This window comes from Hypanus sabinus, chromosome 8, assembly GCF_030144855.1.
Source record: "Hypanus sabinus isolate sHypSab1 chromosome 8, sHypSab1.hap1, whole genome shotgun sequence".
Lineage (NCBI taxonomy): Eukaryota > Metazoa > Chordata > Chondrichthyes > Myliobatiformes > Dasyatidae > Hypanus > Hypanus sabinus.
The window spans coordinates 159,302,100-159,326,668 of record NC_082713.1 but is presented as its reverse complement, the minus strand read 5'-3'; the positions used below and the strand labels follow the sequence as shown (position 1 = coordinate 159,326,668).

At 40.0% G+C, this 24,569-nt stretch overlaps 1 protein-coding gene across 5 annotated transcripts in view; it reads right to left on the bottom strand.

Annotated features, from left to right (window-relative positions):
• LOC132398653 (small integral membrane protein 29-like) overlaps window positions 1-18,974 on the bottom strand; it is a 116,685-nt gene extending 97,711 nt beyond the window's left edge. The window contains exon 1 of one of the 5 annotated variants that reach the window (XR_009513737.1): window positions 18,802-18,974. The gene's annotated coding sequence lies outside the window, so the exon portion shown is untranslated. Of the gene's footprint in view, window positions 1-17,583; window positions 17,604-17,716; window positions 18,208-18,801 lie in introns of those variants that run through there. The other 4 variants (XR_009513735.1, XR_009513736.1, XR_009513738.1 and 1 more) reach the window with 4 other exon arrangements.
• Window positions 18,975-24,569: the final 5,595 nt, after the last annotated feature.

The following is a 24,569-nucleotide window of genomic DNA, read 5'->3' as shown; positions in this document are numbered from 1 at the left end:
ATGCTGTTCATCGACTATAGCTCAGCATTTAATACCATCATTCCCACAATCCTGATTGAAAAGTTGCAGAACCTGGGCCTCTGTACCTCCCTACGCAATTGGATCCCTGACTTCCTAATCTAAAGACCACAGTCTGTGCGAATTAGTGATAACATATCCTCCTCGCTGAAGATCAACACTGGTGCACCTCAGGGGTGTGTGCTTAGCCCACTGCTCTACACGCTGTATACACATGACTGTGTGGATAGGCATAGCTCAAATACCATCTATAAATTTGCTGACGATACAACCATTGTTGGTAGAATCTCAGGTGGTGTCAAGAGGGCATACAGGAGTGAGATATGCTAACTAGTGGAGTGGTGCCGCAGCAACAACCTGGCACTCAACGATATTAAGACGAAAGAGCTGATTGTGGACTTCAGGAATGGTAAGTCAAAGGAACACATACCAATCCTCATAGAGGGATCAGAAGTGGAGAGAGTGAGCAGGTTCAAGTTCCTGAGTGTCAAGATCTCTGAGGATCTAACCTGGTCCCAATATATCGATGTAGTTATAAAGAAGGCAAGATAGCAGCTATACTTTATTAGGAGTTTGAAGAGATTTGACATGTCAACAAATACACTCAAAAACTTCTATAGTTGTACTGTGGAGAGCATTCTGACAGGCTGTATCACTGTCTGGTATAGAGGGGCTACTGCACAGGACTGAAAGAAGTTGCAGAAGGTTGCAATTCTAGTCAGCTCCATCTTGGGCACTAGCCAGCAAAGTACCCAGGACATGTTTAGGGAGCGATGTCTCAGAAAGGCAGTGTCCATTATTAAGGACCTCCAGCACCCAGGGCGTGCCCTTTACTCACTGTTACCATCAGGGAGGAGATATAGAACCTGAAAGCACACACTCAGTGATTCAGAAACAGCTTCTTCCCCTCTGCCATCCGATTCCTAAATGGACATTGAAGCTTTGGAAATACCTCACTTCTTTTAAATATACAGAATTTCTGTTTTTGCACATTTTTAAAATCTATTCAATATACATAATTAATTTGCTTGTTTATTTATTAAGTTTTACTTTATTTATTATTACTATTTTTTTTCTCTGCTAGATTATATATTGCATTGAACTGCTGCTGCTAAGTTAACAAATTTCACGTCACATGCCAGTGATAATAAACCTGATTCTGATCCTGATAGAACCTGGGGTGGTTAGTTACAAATGCCAATTTTTTTTTAAATCGCAAAGTGCAGGAAAAGTGTAGAGATAGATCACCGCTGAGGAAGTGGAAAGGATTAGAAATCATAAATAGCCATCACAGTTCTTGAACAAAGCAGCTTAAATTATAAAGTCTTAGAGTGCCAGAGTCAGTGCAGTGTTGGCAAAATATATGCTCGTCCGCATTTTCTAATTCAGTGAGTTGTGATGAGTAGTGGAATGGGAAGCTGCAAATTACCAAAACAAAGTGACAAGAAAAATACAGTTGTGATGAAGAGAATATTACTAAGATTTCCTGCACTGCTGTCATGTTCCTTCTTAGAACAAAGTACTTTCTTACTATCAAGTCAAGCATGTGAGTCATTTGACCAGCATGATGCAGTCTTGCAGGATTCAGACTTACTCTTTAGTCAGTCATGCAGCTCCTTCTGCTGGATATCAGGTGGTACTCCAGAGATTTATTGTATCCAAATATACTAAATTTTGCCAAATTCATTTTACTGAACGTGTTCTGCAATTCACTTTAAATGCTTCAATTGCACTTAACGCCTTTTAGGCATGACATCAATCTAAAGAATGTAATAACTCCCTTCAATATTTTCTGTCAAATCAAACATTGCATTAGTCATATTATATTTGCTTTGGTATTATAAATGTACAATTGTGAAAATGTTTTGGGTAATATCTTGTTTTAATTAAGCTGATCCTTGAGATGAGCAGATTGGCTTATTAGATAAAACTGAATATAATATTCCTATATTTTCTAGACTTCAATGAAACCCAAGTCTCATTTGTGCTACAAAAATGCCTGTGACCCTGACTATAGTCTCCCCAATCATTATTTCTCAACTACTCCTTCTCCCACCCTGCCATACAACAGAGCCAGCACTGGTAACACTGATCTGAAAGCTGCTGTCATTTTCTCTTGAGAGACGATATCACCCAACAGTATCTGAAATGGTATTCTTGTTTGAGAAGGGAACAGCCCCAGGAAAGTCCTGTTCTACTAAAATTCCCCTCCTGGCAGTCACCCACCTATCTGACCGTACCCTTGGCATGACTACTTTCCGGAACCTCTCGTCTTTAACACTCTGTCTCCTGTCTGCTCCTCAGTGTCATGTTTTACAACTCCAAAATATAAAAACTAATTAAAAACAAAAACACAGAGCCAGGAATAACTTATGTACATTTTTATTTTTACTTCCAGCGGTACACACATATGACACGCTGGCGTGATGATGTATACCATTCACGTACTTCATACATGAATTATTTAAACAAAGAATACTTAATCAAAATACAAAGTATATGTATATCAGAATCAGATTTTATATCACCTGTATGTCATGAAATTTTTTAACTTTAAGGCAGTAATACAATGAAATACATAATTAATGAATATAGAGAAAAAAAACTGAATTACAGTAAATATATACATGTCTATTAAATCATTAAGTTAAAAAAAAAACAAATAAGAAAGTACTGAGGTAGTGTTCGAGGGTTCGATGAATATTCAGAAATCTGATGGTAAGGGGAAGAAGCTGTTCCTGAATCACCGAGGGTGTGCCTTCAGGCTTCTGTACTCCTTTCCTCACTGTAACAGTGTAAAGAGGGCACGTCCTGAGTGGTGGGGGTCTTTAATGATAGACACTGACTTCCTGAGGCACCGCTCCTTGAAGTGGTCTTGGATACTATGGAGGCTAGTACCCATGATGGAGCTGATTCATTCTACAAGTTTCTGCAGCTTACTTCGAGCTTGTGCAGTAGCCACCCCACCCCGCCCCCCTCCCCAATACCAGACAGTGATGCAGCTGGTCAGTTTGCTCTCCACGGTACATCTGTAGAGGTTTTTGTGTGTTATAGTTGACAAACCAAATCTCTTCAAACTTCTAATGAAATATAGCCGCTGTGTTGCCTTCTTTACAGCTGCATCAGTATGTTGCATCCAGGTCAGGCCCCCAGAAATTTTGACACCCAGGAACTTGAAATTCCTTACTCTCCACTTCTGAACCCCCTTTGAGGATTGGTTTGTGTTCCCTCATCTTACCCTTTCTGAAGTCCAGAGTCAGGTCTTTAGATTTGTTGACACTGAGCACAAGGTTGTTGCTGTGACACCAATCAACTAACTGGTATACAGCATCTTGCTCCTGTGTGCCCTTTTGTCGCTGTCTGAAATTTTGCCAAAAATAATTGTATCATCAGCAAATTTATGGATGGCATTTGAGCTATGCCTAGCCACACAGTCACAGGTGTAGAGAGAGTAGAGCAGTAAGCTAAGCACACATCCTTGTAGTACACCAGTGCTGATTGTCAGCGAGGTGGAGACGTTATTTATAATCCACAAAAATTGTGGTCTTACGGTTAGGAAGTTGAGGATCCAGTTGCAGAGAGAGGTACAGAGGCCCAGGTTCTGTAGCTTTTCAATCAGGACTGTAGGAATGATGATGTTCAAGACTAAGCTATAGTCAATAAGCAGCATCCTGACATGTGTATTTGCATTGTCCAGGTGACCCAAGACTGTGGAGAGCTATTAAGATAGTGTCTGTTGTCGATCACCCTCTTGAAAGACAGCTTGGCATTGGCCTCCTAGACAGAGTTCACAGGGTCACCAGATGCCATAAGGATTCTCATAGCTGTGGTTTTATTCTCCCTTTCAAAGTGAGCAAAAAGGCATTGAGCTCATCTGGTCGTCAAGCATTGCTGCCATTCATGCTGTTGAGTTTTGTCTGTAGGAAGTAATGCCTGCAAATCCTACCAAAGCTCTCTCAGAATTGCAACTGGCTCTTGAAATTGCCCTCTGCAAGTCGTACCTGGTTTTCTTATCCAGATCTGGTTTGCCAGGCTTAAGTACCACAGACCTAGCCCTTAGCAGACTATGAACCACCTGGTTCATCCACAGTTAAAGTAATATTTACAATAGTACTGATATATTAAATATACAACACTCCTTCCTGCTTAGCTACAAACTCCAACTCAATATGCAATGCAACTTATATACATAAACTATACATACAGTACACTATTTAATACAACTACGAAAAAAAACATCTACAGCAAAGTGTAATTTAAATTGCCCCATTGAGGCCTAAAGATTTAATCACTGTAGAGGATTTCTTCCTCCTGTGGTATCATGTCTTTCCTAACAAGGGAGGTCACTCTGCTTGACAGGTGAGTCTTGTGGATGTGAAAACACTCGCAGGTTCTGTGCTCTCCTCAGTGGTGGTTATAGGAGCCAACTCCAGGATTGCAGGAAGTGCATCTGACAGCTTCAGACACTTCCTTCTTATTTTCTTAGCTTTTCTCTCTGGATCTATTTCAATCCTTCCTTCTCTCTTGGTCCCAGTTTCTTTCTCTCTATCTCTCTTGATCCCACTGTTGATCCTTTTCTAGGTTGTGCTTCATTCATGATCCCCATCACAGACTCGCTCAAGGTCTCCATCCCTCTCATGCTCTTGTTCTAATCTATTGCTTTCTCATGTTCCTTCTCTCTTTCATGCCTTTCTCACACACATTATCTCTCTATCTCTTTTCTCCTTTCAACTTGATTTTCTTTTTCCTCACCTTTTTCTTCTAGTTTCTTGTGAGTATCTCTGTATTCGCTAGTTTCTGGGGAAATTAGGTCTCGTTTATCCTTTTCCATTTCCATAACTCTTATGCCATCATCCTCCTCCTTTTCATTTTTCTTCTTTCTAGGATGTGCATCTTGATCTTAGTAAGGTGCATTTAGTTCACTGGAGTATTCTCTTATTAATCTTTCTGTTGCTCGCTTTACGATCTGATCTTTCCTCTTGGTTTCCTCATCTACAACATCAACTGATGAATCCTCTGATTTTGTATCTCCATTGATGCCTTTCTCTGTGGCCTTCCATTTATCCAGCTGGACTTTGGTCTTTTGGTCTACTTTTACAAGCAGCTTTTTGTCCCCACTTGAAATTCATGCAATAACCTTAACGCACACAGTAAATTCTGGTTCTTTATACTCACAAAAGCTGAATGCTTGCAACTTCCCTGAAGCTCCTTGAACTTTCTTCCAGCTTAAAATCAAGCCACATCTCACAAGTAACTGCCTGATTAACATATCAGAAGCGTTCTCAGAAACATTGTCTACAAAAACTGTGTAGTCAGACCACTGCTTTGTTCATTTTCATAACCCTCTGAGCAGCTCCCATGGTCCAGTACAGTGCCTTGAAACAATATTCAGCCCCTACAACTATTTTCACATTTTACTGTCTCATTTTCTAGATTTAAAACATATTGAAGTAGGATTTCTGAGCTAATCAATAAAATTTGTCAAATCAAAAGAAACATTCCAAAACCCGTCAACAATAATTCACTAAAAATTAAAAACCAAATTTGTGAGACTGAAGAAGTATTTATCCTCTTTGTAATTGCTACACTAACATTTTCAATTCACCCAATATGTTGATGTAGAAAATTGGAGGATCACCTAATTAAAAATCCCCTCTCTCTGTAAGGTCTAATAGTCTGGTAGATTTTCAACAGACTAAACCAAAATGAAGACAAATTAGAATCGAGACAAGTCAAGGAAATGATCATGCTGAAGCACAAACCTGGGGCCATCTCAAAGGCACTGAACATACCTTGGAGCTCAGTGCAGTCCATTGTGAAAAAGTGGAAAAAATAGGAGATCACAGCCACACTGCATAAGTCAGGCTGCCCCTCTACCAAAGAAGAATGGCACTTGTAAGAGATGCCAAAAGTGACTCTGAGTGAACTGCAGAAGCCAGTGGCTACAACTGGAGATGAAGTTCATGGCCCTGCAATCTCTAAGGCCTTAAACAAAATGGGTATTTATGGAAGAGTGGCAAGGAAGAAGCCCTGACTAAAAAAAAAGCCTTGTACATAAAGACTTTACAATACACACTTAGAATATTCTGTAAAAATGTGGAAGGAGGTCTTATGATCAGATGAAACTAAAGCGGAATTTTTTTGGCCTCAACACTAAGCAGTACTTGTGGTATAAATCTAATACTGTGCATCAGTCAGGTAGCACTGCCCCTACTGTAAAATATGGTGGAAGTAGAATCATGCTACGGGGATGATCTTCAGCAGCAGGGACTGGAAATCTGATCAGAACTGATAGAAAGAGGTGAATGCTGTGAAATACAGAGAAAACCTGATAGCCTCTGCCAGAAGGTTTAAACTAGGGAGGAAGTTCTTCTTTCAGCAGAACAATGACCCAAAGCAACCATGGAGTGACTTCAAATGAAGAACAATGATGCCCTTGAGAGGCTCAGTCAATGTCCTGACTTTTACCTGATCAAACATCTCTGATTGCTATCCATCGACTCTCCCCAGCTAACGTAACACTGCTTGAGAGCTATTTTGCAAGGAGGAATGGGCAAAACTTGCTCCATCACGTTGTGCAAAGCTAATAGAGACTCATCCAAAAAGAATACTGGCTGTAATAGCTGTGAGAAATGATTCATCTGAGTACTGAGCAAAGGGTGGATGAATACTTTTGAACTGTTAACATTTAAGTTTGTGAATTTTTAGTTTTTTATACAAGAGTGTTTCCCAATTTTTTTAACCCCAACACCCCCCCAAAGCACTTTTGTACTTGCCAACACCCCCACCCCACAGAGCACCTTCATATTGCCTATGCCCCTCTTAGGCACAATATATTTTCCGGTGACCCTATACTCTAAAAACGTCTACCATATGCCAACATGACAAAAATGATTCTACTTTAATTATTTTTTTTTTGTCTTTAAACCTAGCTTACACAGTGACTGTATGATGTACAGCAACTTTGATAGCAATGTGATCCTTGAGCTTAATCGTTTTTAGCAAGAGTTGAAATATTTGGTTCAAGTTATAACAACAAAAGCCCCAAGTCCCTAAGAATGTCCAAGTGGTTTCTGTTTTTTGTGAGTATGTGGTTCACTGCACTGCAGCTTCATTCAACAAGATGGAAATGCAATGAAGAGCAGTTTGGCTCTCCTCCAAAGACCAGGAAACTTCACATGACAATGTAGCCACATACCACAAAAATGGCATTTTTGAAAAGCACACTTGCTTCTTCATCATTCTGAATTTTGATATCTCTTCTTACAAGCTCTCTTCCTGTTCTTCCACTTTGCAAATAAATGGGTTAATTACTGACTCCGTAATTACCAGATTGTTCAAATCCTTGAATCAATTCTGAAAATCTTTCTTCAGTGACTGCATGTGTAAGCAGTACTCTTGCAAATCACCATCTGTGAAAGAGGGTGCCATACTTTCTATGCAAGGAAACTGTGAGAACGTAATTCTCCCAATGTTTTACTTATACATTCCCAATTAAAGTGGACACTGTACTTTTTTTGGTCTGGATTTAATTGAATTTCTCACCTTGCAGTTTCATATTTAGAATATTCCTTTTGTCATACAGATTGGCTAGGTATGCCACATCTCCATGTAGAAGTTCAGTGGTGTTTCTCCAGCTTTTGTTGACTTTGAACAAAAATTCAATCACAGGGTCAAAAATCAAAATAAACATTTTAAGCAATTACAGCCAACAGACTTCAGTGTGAAGAAGCATTCAAACTTTTCATCAGTATCTTGACATAACTGATAAAATATTCTGCTATTTAACGGATGAGCTTTAATTTTGTTGATATTACAAGAGTCATGCTTGAAAAAGTCGCTGACTGAGATTTTTGGTTGTGAGTTGCCTGATGATGAATTACACAATGGATTACAAACAGACTTAGAATTTCTTTTTTCATAAATGCCACTAAATCAGCATGGTGATCTGTCATATGTGGTGCTCTACCTGTTATACAAGAAATCATGTTCCTAATCTGAATGCTTCTATCCTCAATATACATTTTGATCTCATCGTAGATTCTCTATTAATAGTTGTTTTTAACTTATTACAGAAGAGAATCTCTTCATAAACTTTTCCATTTTTGATAAACTGTACATATGCCATTAGCAATGCCTCATTGTCTCGCACATTTAACTCATCCAGTTGTGTCCCAAATTCTGATTTTTGTAGCTCTCTGCATAGTTGATACTCAATGTCTTCACTCATTTCATCAGTACGACAAGCAACAAAGTTATTACTCAGAGGAATTGATTTTAAAATACTGGTATCCATTTTGAGAACAGTGGTGAACACTTCTAATACAGCAAGCATTATTAATCTTTCAGCAATTGTATGACATTTCCCACACTTTGCTATCATTTTAGAAATGTTATAAGAAGCAATGAGGCCACTATCAATGTCATCTTTAGCTTTCTTGACAAATGACTCAAGTGTGCAAAGTTTTTCAAATGTTTCATCTTCTGGAACTGAGTAATACCATAAATAGCCTTTTCAAGATTCCTCTTACAGAAGTGTTCCTGCAATTTTGATGGTTTTATGGCTTCATTAGACAGTACAGTACTACAAATAAGACACATGGGGTGTCACTGATCTGGCAGGAACAGAATAAAACCATACCCCAGGTACGTAACATTGTACTGACACATTTTCTGTAATTAGTTTCTTAGCAGGATTAGAAATCAAGGTTTCACCACCTTCAGACTCAGAGAGTGCACCATATTTATTCATCATTAATGAGGCTAAATTAAAATTTAAAAATTAACACAAACTGGGAATGCCTATCGGATGTTGACAACGGCAGTGAGTTGACACAGATGATCAGGTTTCATGCCTCAAATAGGGTGGAACTCACCCCCCCCCCAAGAATCTTGAATGCCCCCTGGGGTGGGGGGGGGTGGTACTGCCCCTTTTGGGAAACACTGCTTTAAAATGTTCCCTGTTTCTGGGCTCTCCTGTGAAAAAAGGAGCATGCAATTCACAAATAAAAATTCTCAGTTAAATTAATCAAAACTGCTGGTTGTAAAACTCTTATCTGAACAAAGCTTTGGGAGCTGAATACTTTTACAAGGCCCTGTATGCTTTCCAACCAGAGGAATAAAGATTGGTACCAATACCTTTTTGAGCAACAGTTCATGCTATACAACATGAGAGGCATCATCCAGTACCTTTATTAATTGGCTTCTTTATTGTTAGACATAGTATTCATATCAAGATCTGATATTGATTTTGGTTTGAAAAAAATGATCATTAGGAAAAATGCGAATATGAATTCTGTGCAGCCCTAAACACTTAAACAACTCATCTTAAAAAGAATAACAATTTGGAAAACAATGGTTTAATTCAGAAATGGACAAGTTAGCATTCATTTCAAGAGGACTAGAAGATTTAATGCTGAGACTTTATAAGGCATTGGTGAAACTATATTTGGAGTATTTTAAGCAGTTATGGGCCTTACTTTTAAGCAAAAATGTGTTGGCGTTGGAGAAAGTCCACAAGAGGATTATGAGAATGATCCTACGAATGAAAAGGTTAACGCACGAGGAGTGCTTGATGGCTCTAGGCCTGTACTCACTGGAGTTTAGTAGAATAAGGGGGGGATCTCAGTGAAACCCATTGGATATGGAAAGGTGTGGATAGAATCAACATGGAGAGAATATTTCCAATAGTGGGAGAGTCTAGGAACAAAGGGCAGAGCCTCAGAGTAGAAGAATGTCCCTTTAAACAGAAATCAGGAGGAATTTATTCAGCCTGAGGGAGGCGAATCTGTGGAATTCATTGTCACAGATGGCTGTAGAGGCCAAGTCATTGGATATACTTAAAGCGGAGGAAAGATTCTTGATTAGTAAGGGCATCAAAGGAAAGGGGGAAAAGGCAGGAGAATGGTGTTGAGAGGTAAAATATATTAACCATGATCAAATGGTGAAGCAGACTCAGTGGGCCAGGTGCCCTAATCTTGCTTCAATGTCCTATGGTCTCAGTGCTTTTCAACGGATTAACATATATATCCACAATTGAGATTCCAAGCAATAAAGACCAGACTATCCACACCATCATTCAGGAGCATTAAATAGGAGGCTAGACACATCATCTAGTTAAGTCATTATTAACAATTCAATTACTATTCAATTGTTCAATTCAATTCAATTGAATTCAATTGTTATAAAACAGCAGTATTGGTAGAAAGCAAGTCACATATTTTAAACAAAATCAATTGAGAGAGCGTATGAACAGTTGTGAGAAGTTGGAGGAATAATGAACAATAAAATGTTGCTGGGGGGGCAGTGAAGCCCAATGTTTATGCTCTTCACAAGAAGAAGAAGAAAAAGCCCTTAACTTCGAATGGAGTCATCGGGACACTATCGTGACAGCATTTCTTTAGCAGGCTTTCTTATTTTTACAAGGCCGAGTTGCTAGCTTGACACTCAACCCAGCATGGATGGAAAGTGTGCAAGGGGGCCGGCTCCAGCACTGATGCCACTATACCAACCAACTGGCAGCTCTTCATAAATTCAAGTTCTATTCACCAGTACCGATGTCTTAATGAAAAGTCATCAACCTAAAACATTAACAATTTCTCTCTTCATAGATACTGCCTGACCTGTTGAATATTCTTAACATTTTTATGTTCTGTTTCAGATTTCCAAAATCTACAGTATATTGACTTTAGGGCCTATTAAGCAAATTAGGAGTTAACCTAGGGGATTTAAACCATTGCTCATTTAAAAAAAATATTGATCCACATATTGTCTTTAATTTCTGATTAGTCAAAACACTATTTCTTTTTACTAAATTGAAAGGTGGGAAATAAAGGTGAGGGAATATTCTAGATAAAAATGGATACAAAGTGGCCTTAAGTGGCCTTTTCTTCATTTTCCGTGCTTTTGAAAGCAACGGATTGATAGGGAATCAAGTATGTTGCTCTTTTTTACTAGTCATTTGTTTACATTTATGCAAACTTTAAAATGGGGTGGCACAGTAGCATAGTGGTTAGCACAACACTTTACAGTACCAGCGACCAGGCTCAATTCTCGCCGCTGCCTGTAAGGAGTTTTTATGTTCTTCGTGTGACTACGTGGGTTTCCTCCGGGTAATCCAGTTGCCTCCCACAGTCCAAAGACCTACCAATTGGCAGGTTAATTGGACATCATAAATAGTCCCATGATTAGGCTTGGATTAAATAAATAAACAGAACAGGGATCGCTGGGTGGCAAGGCTCGAAGAGCCAGATGGGCCTATTCTGTGCCATTATCTCAATAAACTAAAAAAATTAACTCTACTCAAATAGAATATTTAATAAATAAACAAAAAGCTTTATTACGTGCACTGCAAGTAATGGAAATTAAAGCCACGCAAATAATTGTACTCATGAGTCATGGAACTAAATAAATAGTTTCCGGGCAGAGAAGGTGCCAGCAACATGCATTGTGGCCTCCACGACAACCACGATTCAAAAAGCATCTAACACTATACCTTCATATTTTAATCTCTTTCCTTTACACATTGCTGTCTTCACCCTTTGCTTTCTATTTTTCTCTCTTCACTGCCATTCATGCCTCTGCTCTTTATTAATCCCCTATTTTATTACTTCAATATTTGGGACCCGAGTTCCCGAATACAAAGTAATGCGAGAAGCAGTGGTGTGGGCTGCAGATTATCAGGATATTGTTGCCTAGAATTATTACTCCCTCCACGTTCTCTAATTCTGTAATATTTGCTCTCATTATTTTCAAGCCCTTATTCTCTGGTTGTCATTTGAGGGTATGGGCTCTTCTATTTTCCATTTTGGTGAAGGAAGTGACCAGAATAGAGCTTAAAGATAAACATCCTTTATTGAAGATAAACACTCAACAGCAGTGACTCACATAACAATAACCAGAAATCATAGGGTACGCAGTTCTTAAAAAGAGATACATCATTCTGCAGATGCGCGGTAGAGAGCATCCTGACAAGCAGCATCTCTGCTTGGTATGGAAACTGAACAGTGGCAAACAGGAAGGCTCTACACTGGGTAGACAAACTACCCACTGCATCAGGGGCACCAGCCTACCTGCTATCAAGAACATATACACAGAAAGGTGCTGGAAAAGGGCCAGTAACATCACGAAAGATCCCGCCCTCCCTGTTCATGGGCTGTTTGTCCCACTCCCATTAGAGAGGAGACAAGGTAGCATCCACACTAGGTCCAGCAGATTTAAAAATACTTTCCCCAAGCAGTAAAACTGATCAACAGCTCCACCCACTAACTCCACCACAGTCAGCCACAGCTCGATTACACTTTATGGCCATACAATCAATCTACATATATAAGCTATCTTATGTACATTATGTTTTTCATTATTATTGTGGGGGGATTTTTGTGCTGCAGTAGATCCGGAGTAACAATTATTTCATTCTCTTAACTGTTTACTGCTCTTCATAATATTTTTTGATATTTAGAAACTTTTAATTTATTTTTGAAAGCATCTTCACTTTACAGAATTTTTTTTGCATCTGCCCAAGACTTTTGAACAGTACTGTTTATATATATATATATAAAAATTATTCCATCAATCAATTGTTTACACTGAATATAACTTTATGAAGTTTCACAATCACAACCTTTATGGTCAATTATTCTAAATTTATTTAATCATTTTCCAGCCATGAACCATAACCGCACAATATAATCAAAACTATAATTCTGCAGTATCCACTGTGGCTCAGAAATTGACAAGCCCAATAAATTACTTTCCAATAAGCTTTACAAAAAGCAAATTTTGCAACCCGTTTATATTAAACATACATACCATGAATACAGAATACCACGTACATTTCTAAATACCAATCATGATTGCTAAACTTAACAAGGAACAGTACATTCATTACAGCTATGCATTACTTCCAAGCATGTATCCCTCATGTATTGCAGCCATAAAACAGCGAAACCTCAATTATCAGGACTGAGAACCTTGCAGCTTGTTATATAATTACCAATTTGGATCAAATATAGGAAGGTCTGATTATTACGTTTGCAGACAACATGGAAACGGGTGGAGTTGATGCTGAGCAAGATACTCATAGGCTGAAGAATGTTATTGATCTGCTTGCAAGATGCTGTTGGATCTGGTGATATTGATCCAGAGGTTCTTCAGGTCAAAAATAAGGCATAAAACTTGGTGTTACAGCCATTTCATTAAGTATTACAGGAACAAAATGACAAGGAAAAGAAACTGTGGTCATCTCATACTTGTTCGAGAGATAAAAAAACATTACATTAATAATGATGAAGGGTTTCGGCACGAAACGTCATCACTACCTCCTCCCATAGATGCTGTCTAGCCTGCTGAGTTCTGCCAGCATTTTGTGTTTTTATTTATTTCCAGCATCTGCAGATTCACTTGTATTACATTAATAATAATTGGCCTATAAATTAGACAGATTCAAGTGCTGCAGAAATACTGAGAAGCTTCAAGAATTAGACATGCCACAATTTCTACAAAATTTTCTGAGCAATTACACACAAGTGATTACATAAAAATACATGTATGGGGAAGATCAAACTACAAGAAAAGCAACAAAGACACGTGGATGTCCTGATGAAGGGTCTTGGACAGAAATGTTGACTGTTTACTCCTTTCCATAGATGCTGCCTGGCCTGCTGATTTCCTCCAGAATTTTGTGTGTGTTGCTAAGAAAAATAATGATTTTACACCCTAATCCAACAATAGGCAGCACCATTAAATGTAATCTTGATAAGAGCAAAGCGTTGGCATGATAGGATCTTACTGAGTGTCAGAGCAGCTTCAGTGTACAAGTTCAAAAGATCTCCAAGACTGCTGAAGCTGATCAGAGAGTGAGGAAAGCATAGGACTTCATTAAACAGGGCAGAACATATGAGCAGGAAAATTATGGCACAACTTTAAGAGCATTGGTTAGAACAATGTTTACAGTCTGTTCACCATAATGTATGAAGACTGTGACTATACTGAAGAGATTGCAGGGGAGCCTCACCAGGATGTTTGCCTGCAATGAAGTATTTCACTCAGGAGAGACTGGAGAAGTAGGGTCTAATGTCTTTAGAACGGAGGGTGTGAGGGGGGGGGGGCTTGGTAGAGGTATGCAAAATTATGAGGGGCATGGGTAAGTAGATAGTAATAAACTTTCCCCCAAATAAGAAGTGTCATTAGTTCAGGGCAAAGGACAAGATGTTTAGAGGGGATCTGATGAAGAAAACATTCCACTGGAGAATAACACCGTTCCACCTCTACTCTGTCTTCTAGGCGCAAACCAGTTCGGGTAAGATGGTGGCACGTTCAGATGCAGTGGCCTCTCAGAGGCCAGCCAAAGCTGCTTTTTTCTTTTGTTAAATGTCTTTTTTTAAAAATAATCACAAGATAGTGTTGGACTCCAAGAATTTCGGGTACTCCAGGTCTAGCCCATCAGTGTGCTGCTCGTTGGCGGAGGTGCAGACAGTGTTGCACACTGCAGGAAAGCATCGAAGGCATCAGAGTTGGTGCTTAAAGGAGGCATGCAGTGCAGCTAGCCATAGGTGATTGTCTAGGTCATTTCCCTTGCAATCTCAAGACCCTGTTGGACATTGATAAAGCAAAATGCCACAGGTCGGTTTCCCTCGCTTGTGACGTGACAGCCTTGGCGGTAGTAAAGACTAGGCCTCAAGCGCGGTGTAGTGTGGGGTCCATGCTCAGTTGGTGCAAGCCTCTCCTGGAGCTGCCCTCTAGTGTTCGATCGGTGGAATGACAGGCAGGATAGTGAGTACATGCTTGCCTGCACACTGCCAGGCAGTGCACTATCAATTTGCAAGACACATCACTCAGGGACTTGAGCTATGTGGTTTTTCTGTTTGACTGCGCGTGCTTGCTAATTTAAATGTGCTGTGTATGTTTTGCACCTTGGCCCCAGAGGAACACTTTCATTTGGCTCTGTTCATGTACGGTTGGTTGAATGATAATTAACTTGAATTTGAAATTGAATTGAATTTGACTCAAACTAAGTCACCATGGATCATTGAGAAGTATCAAGATGAGCACTTAAATCAACAATTCATGGGACACTGCTGAGGGCTGATAAATGGGGTATTTGGCAGGGTGAAGTTCACATCTGTTGTGCTATATAGCTTTGCCTCTCTGATAAGTTACAAGCCGGTACATTCCAGTATTTGCCATTCAGAGAAAGCGGCTGCACTAAAGGTAGAATAGCACTGAATACCACCTGCCCAAGAAAGAGGCTATGTTCTGAGAGAGAAGTACCGACGAGAGAGCAGCCATTCTGAAGGACGGACATTACCAGGTAGTGGTCAGGGTGAAGAAGAAGTGATACCACCTGCACAGCAATGGAGCGGAATTGAGAAGGAACCTGTCAGAATAATGAGCTAATAGCGGGCAGGGTTACTTCTTCATTGAATGTTGTACTTGTTGAAAAAGCATATACAGTACCTATAAAAACTATCCACTCCTCCTCCCCCCCCCCCCGGAAGTTTTCATTTTTTTATTATTTTACAACATCGTGTCTAAGTGAAAACAGGTCTCTACAAATAGTGTCCCGGTAGTTGCTGAGGTCATTTTTTTTTCCAGAAAGTTTGCAGGGTAAGGAGGTAATAATATTGAGATTGAGGTTTAGGCAAACAGGGTTAAGTAGTACATTGTTCTTAATGAAGAAACAATGAGAGGTATGAGTACTGAAACGGTTGAGCATATACTAATGAGATGTCCAATAGAATGGGGGGGGGGTTGATTGTAAAGTTATCACGAAATAAAAACAATTTAACAATAACAGTGCAGTTCCTTAAGAATACGGGTCTCTTTTTTAACAGAATTTGATACGATTATCAATATGTAGGATTTAGATCCCCTGACCCACAGGAGACGGCGGTAATGCAACTTAAAGCTTAAATGCCAACCGCCATAAAATCTAAACAAGAAGTTTGCAGGTCTGCCTCTGTGAAGGTAACAGAAGAAACAGCAGGTAAAATATTCGTTTCCCAAACTTCTTCCACTTTCAACAGATCTGGACTTAGAAATTGAGAAATCGGTACACCTGGGAGAAACAAGACCTAATCTTTCAGCTGATCACTATTAAAAGGTCCCGCTCCTTCGCAGTAAACCTGGGTCCACGCTGCCTGCCTTCTCCCCCCGATTTGCAGGTTGGAGCAGTGCTGTGGTGTCTCTTTAAGACTTGTTCCCAAGTCACAGCTGCATGGTTATGTGTTGGAAACCAGACGATATTGTGGTAGAGGAGCTCAGCTCAAGCGCTGAAACCGGGAGACTTCACTGTTTATTTGTTCCTTTTAGTCGCAATTTAAAAAAAACAGCGACCAACGATTTTTATACTTCACGGTTTTCAATGACACGCTGATCTAATGCTCTCAAATAAAATCAGAATATCTTTTTAATAGAATTGTTATCTAATCTTGTTTCGAATTTACCCCGCCCAAACCAAATTATCTTCTGCTTTCACTAATGACAATGCCTCGCACTTCCCTAAAGCTCACCCACAATGGTGAACAACCACAGTATTTTTTTATTTGAGTGAATATTGGTAACCTTTTCACCACTTAGGGTGAGGAAACAGTCAGGAACCGGTTAACTATTTCTCTTTGTACCTTTCTCCAGTTAATGGCCAACTGAGTAACAATCTCAGGTGATCGCCCTGTTGAGATTGTTATTTAATGACACATGAGAAAGAAATTTCATTAAGTCAAGTATATATTTAATCGTCAAGTCCACGAGAACATTTTCCGACTATTTATTGATACTAATTTGCATAACTTTTCTTTACTGTTTAGTATTATGTGCCTGAAGCTATTGTATATAAATAATTAGAGTCACACGTTACAAATGGACAGAAAATTAAGTCCAGGATATCTATACAAATTTAAGAATTTCTTTGTTGCTTCCGCCACTGAGGATTTTGCAAAGACCAACGATTCTTACAATTTTCAGAAAATGTTTTGGCAGAAATATCTTGGCTGGCATTCCGACAAATGTTCTCTTTAGAATGTTTTTCAACGTATTGAAACGAATGTTAGTTCATTGTAAGACATAACACATTAAAATAGGAATTTATTTCAATCACTAAAATCAACTCGGGCAAAACGTGGTGTCATTTCTCGTACTTTGATGGCTAAAGGGCTAAACTTCATCATTTATAAATATCCATATATTCATAAAGATTCCCTTTGTATTGATTGACAAATATAAATACAAGCAGCACTGAACCTGGTAACTACCTAAGTAACATTAAGGAAAAGTTTGTGTCATTTTCCACGCTGTAATAACCGCTGATCTAAAGTACTGAAACTGGCTGGATGATGTTTGGGGAGAGTCCCACTAGTCTAAATAAAGTGAAATTTGAGATGGACCGAGAAAAAAAACCAGGGGTGGGGAGGGATGTTGAATAAGGTCAAATGCTGAAGATAATGACATTACAAAAGCAGGGTTGTGTTGACATGTTGCGCCCCGGGCGACTCGTCCCCCTGGAAAGGAGATAATTTCACCGCCAGCCTGGTTACCTCAGCTGTCAACATGCATCTCAGTCAAACTCACAGAAACTTTGCAAACTGGTGACATTTCGCGAACGAGTGAGATGAAGAAGTCCCGCCATGCCGTTCAGAGCGACATGCCCGAGCCCGACGTGCGAGTTAGTGACTTTATCTCAGAAGGCCGTTATTTCACTCACCCCGACACAGCCGGCTCCCCTTCGCTTCGCGTCCCCGCTTCCTCCAACACCAGCTCGTGCGCATGCCTGGCCGGACGTGCCGCAGTGCGCGCGCCCAGCATCCGAGCGCGGAGATCCGCGCACACGCGTGGCTCTGGACCAAGGGGTCGGTGAAGATCGCCGCTCCTCTGCTGGTTCCTACGATATCGTGAACGTGGAATACAGTTTCTCTCTCCCCACCTCTCAAATCTACTCGTCCCCTTGTTTTCCTCCAGTCTCGGCCCGAAACGTCGACTGTAATTTTTTTTTTCCCATAGATGCTGCCTGGTCTGCTGAGTTCCTCCAGCATATTTTGCGTGTGTTGCTTTGGATTTCCAGCATCTGCAGTTTTCCCTCTTGTTTATGAATAAAGTTATTGCGAGTTTGCCAGTGTTGGTTTTGTTTGATTGTTGTATCCTCTACTCCAAGAGGGTGGAGATACGCTGCTAACACAGATGTGAGCTTCAAATGGCCGCGGCCCTCTCGGGTTTCCAGGGCGGCACAGTGACGCGTGAGGACTATCTGAATGAGTTAATTCTAATCTATCACTGTAAGAACTCCAAAAAGGGACGGGAGTTTAATTTTGCTACAACGAAATCCAAGAATTCGCTACTAAAGAGTGACACAAACTCTTTGGTCGCATATTTACATTCGTATCTTAGCAATTCCTGTTTGTTTACCAGGAACCCTCACGGAGTCGTGGCAGTGACTTTTTTTTTAGGATTTTCCTCAGATACTGGTGAAATTACTATTGTTTCAAACGTTTTCTGCAGTTAATTGCGGATGGAATTTATTGATGTTGACGTACACTATCCTACCGGTTATTTTAGCTAGAACCATTTAAAGTAAACAGCAGGTTTGATTAGTGTTGACAGCCTCTTTGATCTCAGTATCTTCCGACACACTTCTAAAAAGCCGATTTTTGTTATTAAATACAGGCGAACTATAAATGCACAGAAATGCCGGTGGATCAATTAACAAGGCCAGCGCTTCCCGTGTTGCTCATCCAAATTCCATGATCACGGTAACAACAAATAAAGGGGTTTCTACACGAAAAATGCACTTACTCACAAAGAATAGTGTGCACAGCAAATGGAGCTGTTGCCAGAGTTCCATCCCGAGCGCTGCTGATGTGTGTCGTTTGCATGTTCTCCTTAATGAGTGCGAGGGTTTCCTCTAGGTGCCCCAGCACCTCAAAGATGCTGCTCATCGGTTAGTATTGTCGTAGAAAAGCAGCATCCATCATCAGAGATCCCCACCACCCAGGCCGTGCTCTCTTCTCACTGCTGCTGTCAGCACCACCAGGTTCAAAAAGTTACTACCGTCAAAACTCTTGAATAAAAGTAACACTCACTTGCCCTATCATTGAGATGTTTCCCACAACCAATGATCTCACTTTATGGACTCTTCATCTCTTGTTCTCGTTATTCATTTATATTTGCATTTGCACAGTTTGCTGTATTCTTCACTCTGGTTGATCTTTCATCGATTCTGTTATAGTTGCTATTCTGTAGATTTGCTCAGTATGCCCAGAGGAAAATGAGTCTCATGTTTGTATATGGTGACATATATGTACTTTGATCAAATTTACTTTGAATTGGTTGCGGTAACTTATCGCCATTGCAAGCAGTTGGTAAGAGAATTGGGGTGAGGTGGGGAGGGGAGAGGAAGCTGAGAGAAAGCTTGCATGGAAATAAGCAAGAGAATTGGGATTTTAATTGACCTCTTACAGCATGGTGAAAACATGAAATACTCATTTAAAAAATTAAGCTCATGTGCCATTCTTCATAGTAATTTCAATTTGAAGATATTGCTTACTTGTTAATCCTATTTCCAAGCTTTATTGCTTTAGAGAAATTCAATTAATTAAAACCACAATCTGCTACAGCCATGAAAAAATTCTGTCAGTTAGTGTTGGTAATTTGTGGCAATAATCAAACTACGAGCAGGTGAACAAATCATCAGCAAGAAACACACCAGTGTGAATTGTGTTGTGGAGATAATCATCAACATTCCAAGTGAAATGCAGGGAGCCATACAAAGCACTGATTGTCATCTTTTCCAAGTACACTAAGGAATTTGATCCAATGAATCAGGAAGAACCATGGAATGCTCCCCTCAAATCCACCATAGAAATTCTTTACTATTTTACAATTTTCTTCATGATGGCTATCAAGCCATGATCCTAACCAGTAGGTCCGTAACAGAATGGATCTTCATGAAGACCGGTGTCATTTTTCTCCCCCTCCGCTCATTCTTTCTTACATTGTTTCATCTCCAGTAAACTTCCTGCAGGAGTACAGCTAATCCTCAAAATCAATGGTTAATTTTCAATTTACAAGTACTCCACACTAAAATTAAGGTCACCCAAACCTCAATATCTCAGTGCAGAAGTTGATGCCCATGTTTGTGTACACTGATGTCTGAGCACACAACAAATGGACCTTGATCGAACCCTCATTGCACAAAACTGTCCTCTGACAATAATTCATGGGACACCTTGGAAAATACAAGGTACCTCTCAGCCAAGGTAGATATTGATATGACTTATCAACACATTCCTTCTGATACCATAAGCTATGAACAAATAAAGAAAAGGCTGTTTATAGCATGAGACGTCAGACCTGGCACAAACCTCATGGCCTATAGGAAGATCCATGTCCTCTTATACATATCTGAGATCTGGATTATCTGCATTAGGCTTGCCAATACATTGGAATGTTGCCACTTATGTCTCTGCAAAATGCACTAAATCAGTGGTTCCCAAAGTGTGTGATATCATGCCCCATACATTTGGAGAAAAACTGATTCTGCCAGCAGTAAGGGAAGTTTTGAGTGAAGTTTTGCCCCAAGTTATCAGACCAAATAATTAAAGTGATTCCACTCAGCAACAACTCTAAGACGAATAGATGAAACGTCTGAGAATGTAGAAGACACATTGTGTAACATTGTTAAGGTGACAGATTTTGCTCTGCAGTTGCATGAATCAACTTTGCTAGGCACTGAATTTTGGTTTCTTGGTTATATTTCTTCATAAAAGATGAAAGCATTGTTCAAGAGTTAATTGCAAGGGGACTAGAAACAGATACAAAGGAGTCAGTATTTTAGGCTGTTGAGCAATTTTTCAAAGAGGACACTTTGCTCACCAAATTTCTTGCCTGCGCGACAGATGGAGGACTATCAATGACACGATACCACCATGGGGTTATTACTTTCTTCAAAAAAGCTATACCTATTTACCATTCACTGTGTAATTCACATCTTGTGGCAAGAAACCTAAGTGATCAGCTGTTATCACAGTGGTAAATAAAATCAAGTCTCATGCTCTCAATTCTCAACTATTTCAAGAGCTTTGTATTGAGAATGTTCCACAATTTGAATGTGAGTGTAGCACATAGAATTCATTTGGCTCTCTAAAGGAAAATGCCTGAGACACTTTTATGCACTTTTTGAAATGGCGAGTCTTCCTTTGAAGACTCGAATGCTTCATTCAGTAATCGACTGAAGAATATTAGACATGACATTGCTTATTTGTCAGAATTATTTGGAAAGTTTAATATAATCAATCCTTAGCTCCAAGGAAATTACGTGAATCTTACCAAAGTTTCTGTCTAAGTTAACCCTATTTAAATGTAACACTGGTTATCACAAACCCATCAAGATCTGCCTTAAATACGCATAATGACCTGGCCTCCACAGCTGTCTGCAGTAACAAATTCCACAATGTCACCACTCTCTGGCTAAAAAAATTTCTCTGCATCTGTTTTAAATTATGCCCCTCTATCCTGAGGCTGTGCCCTCTTGTCCTAGACTCCCCCACTATGGGAAACATCCTTTCCACATCTACTCTGTCTAGGCCTTTGAACATTCAAAAGGTTTTAATGAGATACCCCCCTCATCCTTTTAAATTCTAGCCAGTACAGACACAGACCTATCTAATGTCCCTTGTATGATAACCCTTTCATTCCCGGAATCAACCTTGTGAATTTCCTCAGAATCCTCTCCAATGCCAGCACAACTTTTCTTAGATGAGGAGCCTAGAACTGCTCACAATACTCATGATGAGACCTCACCAGTGCCTTATGAAGCCTCAGCAACACATCCCTGCTTTTGAATTCTAAACCTCCTAAAATGAATGCTAACATTGCATTTGCCTTCTTCACCACCGACTCTACCTACAAGTTAACCTTCAGGGTGTTCTGCCCAAGGACTTCAAAGTCCCTTTGCATCTCAGATTTTTGGATTTTCTCACTGTTTAGAAAATAGTCTGCACATTTATTTCTACTACCAAAGTACATGACCATGCATTTTCCAACATTGTATTTCATTTGCCACTTTCTTGCCCATTCTCCTAATCTATCTAAGTCCTTCTGCAGCCTACCTGTTTCCTCAACACTACCTGCTCCTCCACCAATCTTCATATCATCTACAAACTTGGCAACAAAGCCATCTATTCCATCATCTAAGTCATTTATATACAACATAAAAAGAAGTGGTCCCAACACCGACCCCTGCAGAACACCACCCGTCACTGGCAGCCAACTAGAAAAGGATCATTTTATTCTCACTCGCTGCCTCCTACCAACCAGCCAATGCCTTAACCATGTTAGTAACTTTCCTGTAATACCATGGGCTCTTAACTTGGTAAGCAGCCCCATGTGTAGCACCTTGTCAAAGGCCTTCTGAAAGTCCAAATATACGTCTACTGCATCCCCTTTATCTATCCTACTTCTCCTCAAAGGATTCCAACAGGTTTGTCAGATAAGATTTTCCCTTAAGGAAACCATGCTGACTTTGGCCTATTTAATCCTGTGTCACCAAGTACTCCATCACCTCATCCTTAACAATTGACTCCAACATCTTCCTAATTACTGAGATCAGGTTAACTGGTCTATTATTTACTTTCTGCTGCTTTCCTCCTTTCTTAAAGTGTGGAGTGACATTTGCAATTTTCCAGTCCTCTGGCACCTTCTCCCTTGTAATAGTAACTGCACTTTCTTCACTTCCCTCACACCCTTCAACATCTGGCACACTGCTAGTGTCTTCCATCGTGAAGACTGATACAAAATGCTCATTTAATTCATCTGCCTTCTCCATTAATAGTTCTCCAGCCTCATTTTCTAGTGGTCCTATATCCACTCTCATCTCTTATTTTTCACATGCTTGAAAAAGTCTTCACTATCCACTTTGATATTGTTTGCTAGCTTCCTTTCATATTTCATCTTTTCCCTCCTAATAATTCTTGTTGCTCTATGTAAGTTTTTAAATTGCTGTTCTGCTGTCATCCCACAAGACCAAAAGATATAGGAGCAGAAATAGGCCTTTCAGTCCATCAAGTTCAATCCGCTATTTCATCATGACTGATCCTGGATCCCATTCAACACCATTTACCTGCCCTCTCACTATATACCTTGATGCCCCGACCAATCAGGAATATATCAACTTCTGCTTTAAATATACCATGGACTTGGCCTCCACCACAGTCTGTTGCAGAACATTCCACAGATTCACCACTCTTTGGCTACAAAAAAAAATCTTCCTTAAGTCTGTTCTAAAAGGTCGTCCCTCAATTTTGTAGCTGTGCCCTCTAGTTCTAGATATCCCCATCAGAGAGAACATCCTCTCCATATCCACCTCATCTAGTCCTTTCAACATTGAGTAGGTTTCAATGAGACCCCCATGCATTCCTCTAAATTTCAGTGAGTACAGGCCCAAAGCTGCCAAATGCTCCTATATCAACCCTTTCATTTCCAGAATCATCCTCATAAACCTCCTCTGGACTCTCTCCAATGGCAACACATCCTTTCTGAGATATGGGGCCTAAAACTGTGATCAGTCCTCCAAGTGTGACCAGGCCAGCATCTTATAAAGCTTCAGCATTATCTCCTTGTTTTTGTATTTTATTCTGCTTGAAATAATTGCCAACATTGCATTTACCTTCTTTACGACAGACTCAACCTGTGAATTAACCTTCTGGGAATCTTGGACGAGGACTCCTACGTCCCTCTGCACCTCTGATGTTTGAACCTTCTCCCCTTTTAAATAATAGTCTTCACTATTGTTCCTTTTACCAAAATGCATTATCATACATTTCCCACCACTGTATTCCATCTGCCACTTTTTTTTGCCTGTTTTTCCAATTTGTATAGTAGTAGTAGGCAGCTGTCAATCCCAGGGGATCATGAGTTTACACCTCTGGTGGACTGTCCCCTCTCCAGGGCACAAGCTTGGGTGGGAAGATTTGAAGATCTGGCTGTTGCCTATGCAACTGGTTCCTCCTCTCCACATCACCAAAGTAGTCCAAGGGAATGACAAGTGCCGATACAGCTTGGCACAGTGTCGTCACAGAGGTTGCCACAGTGAAGTTGTAAACAACATCAAACTGTCTTTGGGACCCCTGCTCCGGATTTCTTCCTTGGAGTTTACTTCTGAAGCCTTTTCCATGGATGGGTATGGCTGCGAGGCAGCAGAGGTTTAAAATGAGATTTCCTTCTCTCCAATTTCTATGTCCTGCTGAAATCACATCGCTTCCTCAGCACTGCCTACCCCTCCACCTACCTTCGTATCATCCACTTTGTAACAAAGCCATCAATTCCACTATCTAAATCATTGACAAACAATGTGAAAAGCAGCAGTCCTAATACTGAGCCCAGGAACACCACTAGTCATTGGCAACCAACCAGAAAAGGCCCCCTTTATTCCCACTCACTGCCTTCTGTCAGCTATTCCTCTATCCATGCCACTATATTTCCTGTAACATCATAGGATTTCATCTTGCTAAACAGCCTCATGTGAGGCACTTTTATCAAATGCATTCTGAAAATCTAAGTAAATG